The 14,322-nt window shown below is 40.2% G+C and overlaps 1 long non-coding RNA gene across 1 annotated transcript; it reads right to left on the minus strand.

Moving 5' to 3' along the window:
• Positions 1-764: 764 nt before the first annotated feature.
• On the minus strand, positions 765-12,706 carry LOC144305835 (uncharacterized). The gene is made up of 3 exons (XR_013372857.1): positions 9,781-12,706; positions 3,378-3,505; positions 765-2,282 (listed from the first exon to the last, which is right to left on the minus strand). It is a non-coding gene; the product is annotated as an uncharacterized LOC144305835 (long non-coding RNA).
• Positions 12,707-14,322: the final 1,616 nt, after the last annotated feature.

Raw genomic sequence — 14,322 nt, forward strand, 5'->3', positions numbered from 1 at the left:
GTTAAGAGTCTGGAAGGGAACTTGGCTGGCCCTGGTGCCTCGGGATCTCAGAGGGCGAACTCAGATCTCTGACAAGGGGTATCAGGGATGGTAGGGAAACCTCAAAACTGAAATCAATGACTAGGGGAGAGTCAGGCAGGAGGGCCTTGGCTGAGCCACCCCCGCGGGAACAGAAGAGCAGGGAGCGGCTGGCTCTTCCTCCTTCCCCTTCCTTCCACCCTTCTCTCTCTCTCTCTCCCCCTCTCCCCCACCACCCATGCCCCCTAATGGAGATGATGGCAAAGCTGTGCCAGGGAACTGTGTACAGTGTTGGTGAACCTTATTCACAGCTTACCAGTTATGTTGTGCAAACCCTATGATCCCCGTGGGTGATATAAACAGTTCAGCTCTCTCCTAATCCTAAGAGTCAGAAACAGCCTCAAAGACGTTAGAAGTGGACCCCGCGCTGATGTCTAACCAGTCTCCTTGGAGAGGAACATTGGATTGGTAGGGAGTACATGTAGTTAGGAGCGAACAGTTTTTATTCTTTCTCTGGCTCTGCCACTAAATGGGTGATCGAACAGTTTTTATTCTTTCTCTGGCTCTGCCACTAAATGGGCGATCGTATATAAACTATGCATCTCTTTTAAAATAACAATAGTAAGGGATGCCTGGGTGGCTCAGTGGTTGAGTGTCTGCCTTCAGCTCAGGTGATTATCGGGGGTCCTGGGATTGAATCCCGCATTGGGCTCCCCACAGGGAGCCCGCTTCTCCCTATGCCCGTGTCTCTGCCTCTCTGTGTCTCATGAATGAAGAAATAAAATCTTTAAAAATAAATAAAATAAAATAACAATAGTAAGAATTAACCCCTGTTAGACTATGACTCTCTGGCCTCTGTTTCCCTGTCCATTTGAGGAGGTTGGACCAGCTGATACTGAAGGCTATTTCTGCAAGACACTAGGATCCTAACACAAAGGAACTCAAAGGTCCTGACTAAAACATAACTACAAAGAAAAGCTCCCTCACATATTTATAGACCCCTGATCTCTCAAGACTGATAATAGCACAAACTTTTACATAAGTACAAAAACTGCCAACTCGACATAGGTTATTATTCACCATCATCTATTCTCCTGCTAGGAATTAGATGAGAAAAAAAAGGGAAGAGGATCAACAGCTTTTCAGAAAAAAAGTCATTTAGGATAATCTGTTTCTTGCTTTTGGCGTGTAGGTGTGTGATCATCCCACATTTGACTATAACCCTTAATATTAAATTGGGAAGAAGATAATGCACATTTTTTATTACTTTGCTTTTTCCCATTCTTATATCCTGTTTGACTTTAAAATTCTCAGTCTATCACAGGCCTTTGAGATGAGTTAGTATTTTCAAAATGGAAAGGTCCAGAGACCAGGGATGCTTGAGAACTTGCCTGAGGACACCCACCTGGTAAGAACTGAGCTGGGATCTGAACGTGTGATGAGTTTTACCTATAGTGACAGTACCGGGACTGCCAACACTAAAACTGATCTTGTCGTAGAAATCCTATTTTTTAAATAAAAACTCTCCTGTCAGTGTGTAGCCTTGTAACTCTTGACGAGCCAGGGATAGGGACATTAATACACTGCCAGACCCTCGGCCAAATGACCTGACACCACTGAATCCCTGGAAGTGTCACCAAAGCAAGTCATAGACCAGCCGCCCACCATGCTGATGGGGTCCACAGGTGTCCAACATCCCCAGAAACTTCACACCACACCACTGGGCCTGAGTTGTAGAATATGATTGAACCCCTAAGAGTCTCAGGAATGGAGTGATTTTATAAGCACAGACACTCATTTTCTTAGAAACGTTCCTGTGGAAAAAAAAAAATTGTGCACCTGGGCTAAAGCAAGCCTCTTCTGTTCACCATCAGATGATTTTAGCTACAACATTTATAGTGCCATTTTGGGCTTATGATGAAGTCCCTCATAGGCTTTTGGACCCCCCCTGCTGGGAAATAGAGGGCTCACTGTAATAACAAGACGCCTGCCTCAGAGAGAGATCTTGATTCTTCATCTGCACATCTGTAGAGCCCCAGAAAGAGTGAGGGCAAGAAAGCAAGCACAGGGAGGAGAGCAAACCTTCCCAAGGAATGGTCCCGGGTGCAGGTTCCATGTCAGAACTCCAGGGACAGCTAAGCAGAAGGAGTGGGGAGAGCTGGTCCTGTTTCTCCTCTTCCCTCCGCAGATAGGCTGGAGGTCCTTTGAGAATGCCATGCCCTCTTCAGTGTAGCCACAGCCTGTACCCAGTGTCTCCCTCATACCTGAAAATGAATTACTTTAATCAACTATCAAAGTCAACAACTAATTGCATCCAATATTATCTCTGAAGGGAGGGTGGAAGGTACTGGGGGTTTCGTAGACCAGGGCCCAAACCCCAGGAATTCCACCATCTTTATAAATCTATACAGGTACACAGCCTCTTGAGTCTGGGTGTCTTTGTTTGACAAAGGTGAGTGATAAAACTGCTTTTGTTGGCTGGAATAGTAGTTTCCTATGGCTATTGTAATTAAAAAAAAAAAAAAAACAACCTTAAAATAACAGAAATTCTGACTTTCATACTTCTGGAAAATCAAGTCCAAAATCAAGGTATTAGCAGGAGTACGTTCCTTCTCAAGGCTCTCGGGAAGAATCTTTCCTTACCTCTTCCAGGTTCTGGTGGCCCCAGGCATACCTTGGCTTATGGCAGCATAACTCCAATCTCTGCCTCATCTTTACGTGCCCTTCCCTCTGTGTCTCTTGTCTTATAAGGGCATCAGTCGTTAGATCCAGGCCAACCCTAATTCAGATGATCTCATCTTGATTCTTAACTAATTGCATCTGCAAAGACCTTATTTCCAAATAAGGTTAAATTCTGAGGTTGCAAGTGGACATGAATTCTGGTGTGTGTGGCGGGTAAGGGGAAACATCACTATCAACCTATGATGGCTGACTAGGAGGCTAAATGAGAAGTATCTCACACAATACTTGCATGTTATAGGTCTTGAATAAATAAAGGGATGGTTTTTGGTTTTATTACTATTGCTACCATAGGAGCCATTGTTTTCCTAGGCAATCAAAACAAAATGTTTGATCTAGGAATGAAAGGGCAGGCCTGGGGAGTAGTAGGGGAAAGGACAGCACAGAGACCCAGCAGAGAGAAAGTGCTAAAGTGATGATTACTATGTGGACTTGCTTCATTTCTATGCCGCCCGAGGCCAAGACCCAGGATAAGCTATCGGCGTTGGTTGGGGAAACTAGACTCTTCAGCCTGGCCCGGCTTGGCTTTATTTCCCTGAGGGAAGAGAAACAGAAGAATCTGGGGAAAGGAACTCTCCACATCCCCACTTCTAGTATATGTATTTCAGAATGTTTCTTACAGGAGTGGAAGAAGAACAGATTCTGGAAGCAACACTCCCACAGGCTGAGGGCTTCTCACTGAAAAGTGACTCTATCTCTCAGAGCTGAGCATAGAGAGAAACTCATGATTCCAGATGATTCCCGAACCCTGGAAATCAACCAAGGATAGCAAAAATGTGAAGTCAGAGACAGCTGGAAAAGCTAGACCCCTTCCTCCCCAAGGCCAAAATGACAGGCATCCTGAATGTTCTAAAATTAGGTCAACACAATTTTGAATACACTAAAATTTCATTCTGATACAAACTGTGCACTGCCAAGCATTGTAACTAATAGTTTTGGTATGTTTGACACACCTTTATGTCATCAGAGGAGATGGAGGGGAGAGAGATGAGTCACAACTAAAAATTATTAATTATTATTATTATTATTAGTCTTCCCTTGAAGACTAACTTCGTTCTTCCAGAGACTAGCCTGTGGGCTGTCAGCCAAGTGTTCCTAACCTTTTCTCTATATCATGGATAATTTTTTGAGAGAAAGAGAGAGCATGCTGACACACCTGAGCATGCGCAGTGGGGGGAGGCTCAGAGGGAGAGGAAGAGAATCTCAAGCAGACTCCACATCCAGCATAAAGCCCAACATGGGGCTGGATCTCATGACCTGAGATCATGACTGGAACTGAAATCAAGAGATGTGTAACTGACTGAGGCACCCGGGCACCCCTATACCATGAATACTTTTGACAGCTTGATAAAGTGCATGGGCCTCTTTTCAGAATATGTTAAAAAACAAAATAAAATAAAATAAAACTACTGACACCAATATTAAAATACCAACAACAAATTCGTGATATAGTCCATACGTGCTTCTTTTTAAGGTATTAAATCACAAGATCCAGCAGGAGGTCCTCCTGCTTCTGTAATTTTGAAGTAATGAGGGATACAACCAATATTTCAAGATCTCTGCAGCACCCATGGTGGATCTACAAATATCTGTGATTTGTTGCGTACACTTCATAATTGAAAGAAATCCTACATTTTAGTAAGAGGATAGTGAAAATAAACCATAGTTTTTTTCCCTATCTAAGGTCACAGAAGTCTATCAATGGAGATCGGTGGCCCCGAAATTTAGAACCCCTGTTCTAAGCAAACTTTTCAAAGGTACCCAGTTTCTGGTGGGGCTCTGCGGGCTAACCTGAGCACCAACACAGTTATGTTGGCAAAGGAGGCCCCCTGCTGGCCAGAGGGTTTGTGCTAGTCATCTGAAAACTCCTTTAATTGGCCATGTTAGAAAATAATAGGTCTGGCAATTAATTCATTCACATCAAGAAATGGAGCAGGAAAGCTACTTGTCAGCCAGGCTCCGGGGTATCTAATCAGTATAGGTTTAAAAGCTCCATTTGGCTTAATGGGGAAGTGCTGATGGTTTGTGGCTGGCTGTTGGTCATTAGCAGAAGAGGATGAGATGCCAGCCCAGCAAGCTGTTTCTAAGGGGGCCAATAATGACAAAACCCCCGCAGATTGGTTAAAGGTTAGATTTCCACCATGGGCTTGTCTAACCAAGATCTTTAGGACCTGCATTCGGTACTTGGAGTGTGGAGCCAAGGGGAAGGGAAGGAGAGCAGAAATGAATTCAGGACTAACTGTGAGCCACATACCAGGTGTTTACAGATATGCTATTGCAATCAATGCCTAATGCAACTCTGCATTTTTTAATTGACTTTTTTATTTGTTTTTATATACAGATGTAAATGAGGCTTGGAGAGGGATGTTGTCACTTGCCCACGGTCACTGAATGAACAGCCGTGTGGGTTGGAGGGATGGGAGCCCATCTGATGCCCTGTTTCCGCCACCAGAGGCAGGGCAGTGAGATGCCCACAACAGTGCCCACTCCTCTTGGCACAGAGTTCTGGAGACTGTTGTTTGGTTTGAATCCCAGGCTTCACCATATACTAATGGTGTGAACTTAGAAAAATTAATCCATCGTGTGCTTCAGTTTCCCAAGCTGTAAAATGAGAATAATAATAGTACCTATTGTAAGGGATGTTGCATTGATTATATATGAAACCCATCTGTAGGCAATCAATAAATGATAGGGGTGATCACTCTCAGACAATATTGCCTCCTGAACACCAACACAGCAACACAGCAGCCGATAGCTTAGACCAGTGTTCCTCAATTGCAGGCGATTTTGTTCCCCAGGGGACACTTGGCAATGTCGAAGACATGTTTGGTTGTCACAACCAGGGGGCCAGAGATTCCTTTAAGTACCCTCCACAGAAAAAGACAGCTCCTCCCACAACAAAAAGTAAGTAGCCCCAAGTGTCAGTAGTGCCAAGATCGAGAAACGCTGCCCTGAACTGAACAACAGGGAGATAAAGGCTACTTTGCCAGATAGGATGAGGCACTAGATTGAAACCACAAGGCCCCATCCTAGCAGAGGGAGGACAGACAATAAACAAACGAATAAAAAAGAGACCATTGGATGACAGTAAATGCTCTGAGAAAAAAAACACCAGAGCATGATTGGGTCAGCCGGCTTTAGATTGGACGAGCAGAAAGTCTTCACAGAGGAGGTGGCATTGAAACTGGAACCTAGATGACAAGAAGTGACCAGCCATTGAAGATCTGAACAGAGAGCATATAGCTGGCAAAGGGATAGTTCTTCAAAAGGTGCCAAGGTAGGGAGAACCTCCATGTGCCTGGGGAACAGAAGGAATGGGAGGCTAGAGACTAGCTATAAGGAAGGACGTAGGGAATCAAGTAAAACTCCAATCAGGCCACACAGAATGGCTTCTTTTGGACAATGCTACCCCTTGATGTACTCCCTAGGAAAAAATGTGGCCTCAAAGAACTTGATGGTAACTAAAATATGTGATTTGTTATGTGGCATAAATTTTAAGTTGGTTTTAAAGTTGGATTTTTTCCCCCTTTAGGAATCAATACTAGGAAATCTCTTTCCTAGCAATAAATTAGTTAACAAGGTCAGTTATTGGAATTGGCTATTTCTGTTTGAGATAAACCGCATTTTTTTTTCTATTGGAGCTTTTTCCCTGAGTAGGGTGTCATATTACAATGCATATTCTGAGAATCAGTAAAGCCAGGATAGGGGGTGGGGAGGAGGGCAGATGAGGTGCTCTGCTAAACCCATAGAGCTTTGCCCATAGCTCCTCTGCACTCAGAGGCTAAGGAAGGCTCATCAAAGGACCTGATTATCTACTTTTTCCAGTGCTCCTGATGGATTTCTTCACATGAAGGCAAAAGATGCTGTAACTTCTCCTACAAAATTGAAATTGAGTTGTAATTCATTAAGCAAGCAAATGAAGTAAATTTTGATAAAATATCCAAAGACTGATTGGTTTATAGGATGGAGGGGAGGACAGTCAAGAGGTTTCTATTTTTGAAGAGGGGATAAACTATCTCCAGAGTCCTCCAGGCAGGAATGTATGGTATAAACAACAGGAAGTGAGCCCTCAGAGGTCTGGACAGATTATTTGGAGCATTCTTAAGCAGCTCTGGATTGAGAGTCTTCTCTGGGTGCTCTATTACATCTAGGTTTTAAAAATTAGCTGGGCAATGTTTAGGACTATTACTAGACCCTACTTAGAAAGTGTGACGGGGTCTCCAAAAGCTAGCTCTTGGTCAGTGAAGCTGGCAAAGCAAACCTGTCAGCCATCTACCAGAGTCCACACTGACTTATGACTCAAGGAACCCAATTAGGGCAAATTACTAGTTGCCTCCTCCTCTTCCTTTAGTCTTAGGACCCTTAGTTTTATTTGGGCAATAAATTGTGCCCAGCAAAAGACTGTATTTCCCAGCCCTAACAAAATTATGTCTGGCCATATGCCTAATTCCTAGCCAATGAAATTAAATGGAAGTGTTTTGTGTGATCTCTGAGAGAGCATCTTAAAAGACAGCTGATGGGTATCCTTTTCTTATTCTTTTCTTCTCCCATTCTGCTGCTGGAATATAGATATAATGGCTGGAGCTCAGCCATTTTGTACTATGAGGACAAGGGTCATACTTGAAGGAAGGCAATACTGACTGGAAGGAGGCTGGACCCCCAAAGACTCTGTGGAGTTCACATACCAGCCCAAAGTATACTATCTCTGTACTTCTGTTAAGTTGAAAATAGAGCAAGCAATTGCACTACTGGGTATTTGCCCCAAAGATACAAATGTAGTGATCCAGGAGGGGTACCTGCACCCCAAGGTTTATAGCAGCAATATCCACAGTAACCAAACTCTGGAAAGAGCCCAGATGTCCTTCGACAAATAAATGGATAAAGATGTGTATATATATATATATATATACACACACACATACAATGGAATACTACTCAGCCATCAAAAGAAATGAAATCTTGCTATTTGCAATGACGCGGATGGAACTGGAGGGTATTATGCTAAGTGAAATAAGTCAATCAGAGAAAGATAATTATATGATCTCACTTATATGTGGAATTTAAGAAACAAAATAGGATTTTAGGGAAGGAGAGAAAAAATAAAACAAGACAAAATCAGAGAGGGAAACAAATCATAAGAGACTCTTAATCATAGGAAACAAACTGAGGGTCGCTGGAGAGGAGGGGGTGGGGGGATGGAGTAACTGGGTGATGGACATTAAGGAGGCACGTGATGTGATGAGCACTGGGTATTATATAAGACTGATGAATCAATGACCTCTGCCTCTGAAAACCAATTATATGTTAATTAATTGAATTTACATTTAAAAAATCAAAATTAAAAAAATAAATCACCTTGGCAGGCCTCATCAAAGGAAGAGAATGGAATTCTTCACATGTTCAATGGCCTTTTTCATTTTGCACTGGTTTAAGACATCTGCAATCATTGATATACAGAAATAGGCCCCTCACCTTCAGTCCCTTATACCAGAGTAGTTAATAATCCTCAGCTAATAAGAAGTCACCAGAGGATCTGGGAAGTCCCTTTTTGTACTGAGCTTACTGATCTTTCAAAATCAAGAGTATGAATTGACTGGCTCTGCAGTAGTCATTCTTAGAATTAAAACAAGAGAGGTAGTTCCTTGCAGCATGGGAAAATAACTGTTACTATTCACCAAATGCTTCTCAAGCTCTGCCTTCCAGCCACACAATAGAATTATACTTGGTGGCTCTCTGTAGTTGAGTAGGGTCATGTTCTGGCCAATGAGCTGTATCACTTCCAAGCTTGATATTTAATTGCTCAGGTGAGACCCTTCAGAGCTGTATTTTTCATTTACCATCGTTTCAGGTAGTGGCTGCTCATCAGCTTTGTCCAGGAGGGCAGGCGATGCCAGTGCTGAGCAGAGTCCCTGGGTATCTCATATTGGATAAATAGTGTAAACAAAAATGTAATTTTTTTTTTGTTTCAATCCCCTGATATTTGGAGATTGTTTCTTACTGCAGCATAATTATTATCCTGACTGATATACTATAACATCATCCAGAAAAAAACCTTCTGAAGATGGAAATAATCATGGGAGAACTGAATGATATAATCTATGGTTCCAACAATCAGAGAAAAGACGTAGGTAAGTTCCCTCTGCTTTGAATCATGCACTTAACCCTTTTAACATCAATAAATTCTGCTCATGAAACTTTTTTGTTAGGCAGTGTCTACAACATAGCTACAAAAATCTGTCCGTAAGCAAAGCAATCCTCCCATTCCTCAGTGACTTCAGACCCCATCAAATTACCGCCCAGCCTGGCATTTAGATTCCATACACAGTTAGCGCCACCGTGTGGTATTCACAATAAGTGACATTTGTCATAGGATTATAAAAGTAAGGTCACTTACCAAATAATATCATTTACTCATTGAGAAAGGGATTGTGTACATGATAAAAGAAACCATATCCAGCTTGCTAGGATGCCAAATCAAAAGCAAGAGGGGAAATTCTCCTGTCATGTGAGCCAGGAAACTCAATAGTAGTGAGATTTGCTCATTTATTTATTCATTCAACTAATATTTACTAAATTCTGCTATATACCAGATACTGTTCTGGGGCCTGAAAATACAGCAGTGAACAAGGGAGACAAAGTCCTTGCCTGAGTTGCAAAGATAGACAATGGAATAAATCAACAAAGTAATATATACTACAATGGCAGATATGATAAGTCCTATAAACCAGAATAAATCTGGGCTAGGGCATAAAGAGTGGGGGGTGGGGGGGAATTATTTTAAATAAAGTTGACAAAAATAAAGGCAAACTGTCTACATTTAACCCTCCAAAAGTTACTTTGGAAAAATGATCCAAAATCTCAAATATATATAAACACGAGCATTCCTTTGCAAATAGTAAATGTCAAAATGCTTCCAGATGCCCAAAAACTTGGTTTTTAAACATTATCCTCTTAGTCCTCTTAGTTGCTGTAACAAAACTACCATAGACTGGGTGGCTTAAACAACAAACATTTATTTCTCACAGTTCTGGAGAGTGGGAGGTCCAAGATCAAGGTGAGGCAGATTCCGTGCCTGGTGAGAACCCCCTTCCTGGATTGTAGATGGCCATCTCTTTGTGTCCTCACATGGCAAAAGGAGATTTCTGGGGTCTCCCTTTTGAGAACATTAATCCCATTCATGACGACTCCACCTAATAACATGATATTGGGAGTTAGGATTTCAACATATGAACTAGGGAGGGACACATTCAGTCTATAGCAACCATCCTGAAATCATGATTCTTCAGAGAAAACACTGATTTTTCAGGACTGAGGCAGGAAATGAACATGAAGAGCCCATTTTCCGTTATGACAAAAAATGCAGCATTCAAAGACTAATAACAACTATGGTCATGATAGTTTTTACCTGTCACAGCAAACAAATTATAGGGACTCCCACTGGTCAAATTGGGAACTATTCAAGCATCAAGATAATAGTAACTGTTATTGATATTGCATTGGCTGATTACAATTCATGAATTTGTGGTGATTTGTTTTTTTAAGGGAAGAGGCTCTGTTTTATAGAATGCCAATGGAAGGTATTATAGAGAGAGTCATTAATTTGCAAACTATAGCAGAATTCATGAAAGGATCATCCTGTATATTAATTCCTGTTGCCAATGTAACAAATTAGTACAATCTTAGTGGTATAGAACAACACAGATTTATTATTTAACAGTTCTGGAGGTCAGAAGTCTAAAATGAGTGAGTATGGCTGCTCTCCTTCTGCAGACCAGGGGAAAATCTGTTTCTTGCCTTTTCTACTTTCTAGTTGCTGTCTACATTCCTTGGCTCTCATGGCCCCACATCATTCCCACATTTGCTTCCATTATTGCATCTTCTTCTCTCTGGCTCTGACCTGTTTCCCTTTTATAAGGGCTCTTGCAATAACACCAGGCTTACCCAGAAAATCCAGGATATTCTCCTCATCACAAGATCCTTAATCAGATCTGCAAACTCCCATTTTGCCATGTTAGGATAACATATTTACAGGTTCCAGATATTAGGATATAAACATCTCTGGAGACTATTACACAGCCTACACTGTATACGGTGGCATATATGTGTGTATGTGTGTGTTCTGGGTATATGTATATATGTGTTCTATAATACCAAGTATACAAATCACTTGTAAGATATTCTTGCCAAAAATGTTTAACTTGAATCTAATCAAATATTTAGTGCCAACTTCCAGCCAGCTTACAGAAATGACAGCATAATAATCAAATACATTGCACATATGGGACATGCTATATGTGCACTATCCTAGACTCCTCAAAGTTACAGTGTCATAAAAATAAATGGAGGATAGTCTAAAATTTTTAAAAGAACTTGAGACATAATAACTAAATGCAATATGTGAACCTTGATTGGATCTTGGTTCAAAGGTATTTTAAAGATGGTGGAATTTTAAACTTGGGTTAAATATTAGATATTATGGAACTATGGCTAATATTCTTGTATTTATATAGGATAATGTCCTTAGTTTTTGGAAATGCATGTTGAAATATTTAGGATTGAGATACACAATTCTGAAACTTACTTTCCAATGGTTTAGATAAAAACTGTGTAGAGGGGGAGGTGGAAAAGTGAAACAACATGGCAAAATGTTCATGTTTCATTACTCTAAGGCGGGGAGTATATAATCCTATATTGCAGCTCTGACAGTTAATCTTATGAGTCATTTGGTTAGGTCATGATACTCAGATAGTTGGCCAAATATTATTCCAGAAGTTTCTATGAAGACAATTTTAGACGAGATTAACATTTAAACCAGCAGATTTGGGTAGATTATCCGTAATGTGGGTGGGCCTCATTTAATCAGCTGAAGGCCCGAATAGAAGAAGACTGACATCCCTCCGCTACAAGTATGAATTGTGTCAGGAGACCATCTTCTGACTTAAACTGCAGCACTGACTCCTCCTTGGGGCTTCCGCCGTATTTTAGTGATATAAATGTATCTATCTTCCTGGGCTATCTAATTTATAGTTAGCTTGCTTACTGCTACCCTCTCAAAAAGCTAAAAATGATTAAAAGTAGCAGGATGGGGAACAGCTGGAGAGATTTAAATAACCCAATGGTGCATAAGAAAATGGCTTTGAAATGGGAAAATACACATATTAAATGCACTACATAGGGACGTGTAGTCTTTCCTTTATGGATAATTGAAGGCAGACTCAAAATTGTAAAGGAAGTAATGATAAATTAATAACAGACTTTAAAAATGAACTTTGGGAAACTTTTAAACAGTAGACAGAAAGGGGCTTCGTTCTCTTGGTGTCAGTGGCTCACACCTCAAATAGGGAACTTAATCAGAAAGAGTACAATGAAATGGAAAATTGCCAAATTGGAGAGTTCCAACATGTAGCTGAACATTTAAAGAGCTTTAAGAAGTAAACTAGCTGAAAGTCAAACCAAACTTATGTCCCTTTAGATAAAATAACTGCCCCCCCCAACTTGATATATCTTGGCTATTGTAAATAATGCTACAAAGAACATGTTTTAACTTTTCTAGAATTTCACAGAAATATAATTTTACAGTAACTACTCTTTTGCATCTGGCTTCCTTCACTCATTTGCCCATTCATCTACTGAACATTTGGGGATCTTTCTAGTTTGGAGTCATTAAGAAAAGAAGCTGATATTCATATACAACACTTTGTATGCTTATCATATCCTATGCATCCTATATGCATATCCTATGATAAACATATGTTTAACTTTATAAGAAACTGCTAAGGGCACCTAGGGGCTCAGACAATGCTCTGCCTTTGGCTCAGGTCTTGATCCCAGGGTCCTGGGATAGAATCCTGCATTGGGCTCCCTGCTCAGTGGGGAGTCTGCTTCTCCCTCTGCTGCTTCCCCTGCTTGTGATCTCTCTCGTCTCTCCCTCTCCCAAGTGAATTAAAAAAAAAAAAAAAAAAACTGCCAAAATATCTTTTATTTTTTATTTATTTTTTTTTCCAAAATATCTTTTAAATGGTTGTGCCATTTTGCATTATTACTAACAATATTTGAGAATTCCAGTTGCTTCAGATCTTCACCAATATTTTGTACTTGTAGTGATATCTCCATGTAGTTTTATTTTTTAAATATTTCATTTATTTATTCATGAGAGACACAGAGAAAGAGGCAGAGGCATAGGCAGAGGGGGAAGCAGGCTCCATGCAAGGAGCCTCTGTGCGACTTGGTACCAAGACACTGGGATCAAGACCTGAGCCAAAGGCAGATGCTCAATCACTGAGCCATCCAGGGGTCCCTCGTTTTATTTTTCTATTAAGGAAGGATGTAGAGCATCCTTCTATGTGTTTACTGGCAATTAGAGTATCTTTCATGGAGAATCTATTCAAATATTTTGCCCAGTATTTAAAGGGCTGTTTAACTTTTCATTAATGAGCTATAAGCATTACTTGCATTTCCCAAATATAGGTCCCTTGTCAAATGTATCTATTCCAACTATTTTCTCCCAATCTGTGACTTAGCTTTCCATTTCTTACTGCTTTCAAAGAGCATTTAAGTTTTAATTTTAATATATTCCAACTTACTTTTCTTTAATGATTCATGCTTTGTGTATCCTAAGAAACCTTGGTCTATCCCAAGATAGCAATTTGTAAGTTTCTCTCTGTAATTTCTAGGATTTTAGCTTTTAAGTCTATGACTCATTTTGCATTCCCAATTTTGCACTAATATTATATATGTGAGAGGCAAAAGTTGAGGTTAGTTCTCATTTGAGTGTATAGTTATCCCATTTGTTAAAAAGATTACTTTTCCCTCACTCAATTACTTTGGCACTTTGTCAAAAACCAATTATCCAAGAGGTACAAATTTATTTCTGAACTCTATTCTGTTCATTGACATTTCTTATAAAACAGGTCTACTGGAGAAAAAATTCACTCATCTTTTCCCTGTCTGAAAAAAATCTTTTCTCACCTTTTCTGAAAGATATTTTTGCTGAATATAGAATTCTAGGTCAACAGGCTTTTTCTTTAAGCACTTTACAGATGTTATACCAAGGTTTCTAATTTGCACTTTGAGGAAAGAAAAATACAGTCATTCTCTGTATGGAATGTGTCTTTGTTTTCTTCAGCTGCTTTCCAATTGTTTTCAACAATTTGATTATGGTATACCTTAGTGAGGTTTTATGTGTCACTCTGCTTATTCAATTTCTTGCATCTGTGAGTTTATAGTTTTCATCAATTAGGAAAAATTTCAGATACTATTTCTTATATTTTGTCTTCCCTACCCCAGTTTCTAGGAATCCAGATACAAGTATGTTAGAAGATTTGTTATTATCCCATAGGTGGCTACAACGGTAGCTGTATTTTTTTTCTCTTGGTGCTGTAGTAAGCTTCGGTTCTGCAGGGACCAATCTAGTGTAATTCCATCTCATCCTTCTCATCTAGCTAGTGACCAGAAGTAATCAAATAGCAGCACTGATTTTTAAAAATAAATCTTAGATGTACTTGAATTAGTTTAAATGTATTAACTACAAATAAAATATTTAAGGGCTATTAATTTAGAAATGTG

Source organism: Canis aureus, chromosome 36 (genome assembly GCF_053574225.1).
Source record: "Canis aureus isolate CA01 chromosome 36, VMU_Caureus_v.1.0, whole genome shotgun sequence".
Classification (NCBI taxonomy): domain Eukaryota; kingdom Metazoa; phylum Chordata; class Mammalia; order Carnivora; family Canidae; genus Canis; species Canis aureus.